We start from the raw sequence: 3,109 nt of genomic DNA, 5'->3' as shown, positions 1-3,109 counted from the left end.
AGGCCGTTTGACCGACATGTCAAACAACCAATCACAGTTCGTTTCATTCAGCAGCACATTTCGGGGCATGGAAATGTTGCCTCAATAACAGACCAGTGTGTAAAACTTTCGGACATATTTGAAAGATTCTGTGTTGCAAACTTAAATATTTTACATACTTTGAGAATCCAGCGTTTAGTTGATCCTGATAAGCGCTCGTCGTCACAGTTGTAAACACGACGGCTTTCTTCTTTTGTAAGGGTTTGGCGTCACGGCATCTTTGTTTCCAGCGGAACGTTAAAGAACTTGACACACACGTCTCCCGGAAATCCTGTATAATTCAACCAATCCGATGATGACTTCGAAACTCCTGAAGTGTTTCCACTTTTGTGTGCCATATGCATGAGACGTTCAGCCAACGGTCCGAGGGCGTGACGTCTGAGGCGGAGACTATATAAAATTAAAGTCGACTTGACTAGGTTAAAGGGGACATAACACATACAGTTTTGGCCAATCTCGTGTTAATCTTGAATACCTATAGTGTAGTATTGCATCATTCACATCTCCAAAGAGTCTTCAGTTTTATCAGATTTATTAAAGAAAGATACAGCTTGCGATTCTCTCCGAAAACAGCCAAGCTCCTGGAGGCGAGCCGTGGGCGGAGTTGAAGTCACGAGCACTTACACTTACTAACAATCACAGACATTTGATGCAGTTTTAGCATCAAGCAGTTCTAGCAGTTCCTATATGACCGGGATCTTTTATCGCTGGGGCTTCTCCATCTTCCAGTACCAAACAATGTGCAAATCCAGTGTCAGAATGTACCTTGTTATAAAACATTCGTCACCGAAATGACGGGAACAAACAAACACACTTGAGAAACTCCGTTGCGGCCTTGGAAAAACAAATTGCATCCACTGTTCACATAACACTGAATAAGGTTATCTTTTCCTCACATCCAAAAACACACTCTTTAGAGATATTAGGCTTGCTCGACTTCATGTGGCGCCGCAAAGATCGGCTGCCGCCTGTCAAAAACAATGCATTCTGGTTACATTAAAAGTGCTTTTGTCCAACTTTGATCGGCGCTGCAGCCGCCCTACAATCACATGTGCATTCAAAGTACCGCGAGAGCAAAATGGGACCAGCCGCCTAGGTCAGGCACTGCAAAAGCCTTGATGACGACACACTTTATTCTCATTGGTTAGATTCTGTGATGACAAGCACGATGTGTGTTGCATGCTTATTCTAACAATTCTATTCCAATGCTCACAAATCTGTGTTTATATAACAGTAAAAGCATTTTTAGGTAGTCGCACTGTTATATTGAGTCACGTTTCAAAAAACACTGATGAAAGCATATATACCCCCACTTAATTGGTATTTAAATAGCATAGATGGCGCTGTATTAGGCAGTATAAAAAGGGTTTCTGTTGCTTTATGAAAACATTGTGAAACATCTGTGTATTTGACAAATGTTGCATTTAATTCACTTCATTAGCAAAAAAAATTGTCCCTCGTTCAGAAAGCAGTCTGGAGTAAAATTATTTGCGCAGACATAAACGAATGTAGGTGTATTCAGTGGCGCATTACCATTAAAAACAAAACTAATGCACTGCGTCCTCAGTGGCTCTGATGTTGGGAGAAAATTAAGATTCTTATGTTCTTCTAGTTCACAAAACTACAAAACACCTGCATTGCTCATAAGACATTGTCGCTACAGCTGCTGGAGCGTGGATAAAATGGTAATCTGTAACCTATTACATTTCCAAAGTAACCTTCCCAACACTGCTCTCGAACAACCTAGTCTTCTCGAGCAAGTAACTGCGGCGCTGCCGAAGACTTACGTAACCATGAAAGAAACGCGTTCTTCTCTCGCTTGGGTCGCTGAGTGAGCGCACACGCATAAGAATCCAACTCTTAACAGTGTAAATAACTCCGAATGCATGAAATGACATTAGACCCCAAACACCCGACAGGACTATGTGATGAATGTCAGGAGGAGGAATCAATTAAGCACATCTTTATATCATGTAAGAAATATATACAAGAAAGGCAAGAGTTCAAGAATTAGCTACGGGAAATAGGTATAGAATATGTTAAAAATATAGTAACATATGGAAATAATGACCAAGGACGGAGATATTTGTTTAATTTTCTAAGGAGGACTGGACTGGAAGGACGAATTTAATTAAGATATAGCAAGTTAAAGTGAGACAGGAGATGGCAGTAATGCAACACTATGAATGCCAACTGCCTTAACACTCCAATGAAGAAGAAAAAGAAGACATTAGACCCCCCCCGTTAAATGCAGCATATTGAAGCGACAAGCGTGTTGCCAGTGACAACAGATAAGTACCGCACATTCGCATGAACTAGCACAAGCTTTTAACTGAAAACAACTTAATGAGCCCAAGCAACACGGATAGCGTAGATAACCTGAGAGCATTAAATTGAAGACGTTCGAGAGAGTGAAACATAGCAGCTGTGAAGTGGATGCTTGATCTCTTGATATCCTTCTTGGTGATGAAGTTCCCATCTGAACTTGTTCTTGAGTCAGTCACATAACTTGTGGAGTCCATGTCAATAATGTAGCGATGCGTGAAATAATGCTAATGTCATTTTCGAATCAGGCAGCTTATAGGCCTAATCAATGCGGTGAATGTCGTATTCCCATAGGTTGATGGGGATCAGCTGAGAGTCAGCTGATGCGAGCTTGACTTACGTGACCTGCCAGAACTAACGCTACGCTAGATTCATTTGTTTTTTGTTTGTTTTATTATCAATATCTGACGACACTGCATCGCCGGCACTTAAACTGAAAGCAATCAAAAAAGCCCATGGACAGGTTTTTGCTGACAGAATACGACATTCGGTAAGGGAAACGCAAAAATGATCATGATATTATCTGTCATAAACGTTATCAACGCAGTCAAAATCAGTAGCATTTTCCAGTAGTACACACAGATCTGTAGAACAAGTAGGTTACAGAATTAAATGAAATACGCAAAAACTAGCCATGAAGAAGTCTATGCCATCATTGCCATGTCATTCAGTAGTTAAATTTTCACAAATCATGCTATAAACTTTCATAAGAGCACTAGACAAAGTTATTGTAGTTATGTATTGT

This window comes from Sinocyclocheilus anshuiensis, unplaced genomic scaffold (genome assembly GCF_001515605.1).
Source record: "Sinocyclocheilus anshuiensis isolate Anshui unplaced genomic scaffold, SAMN03320099.WGS_v1.1 scaffold1736, whole genome shotgun sequence".
Classification (NCBI taxonomy): Eukaryota; Metazoa; Chordata; class Actinopteri; order Cypriniformes; family Cyprinidae; genus Sinocyclocheilus; species Sinocyclocheilus anshuiensis.
Note: the sequence above shows the minus strand (reverse complement) of the source record.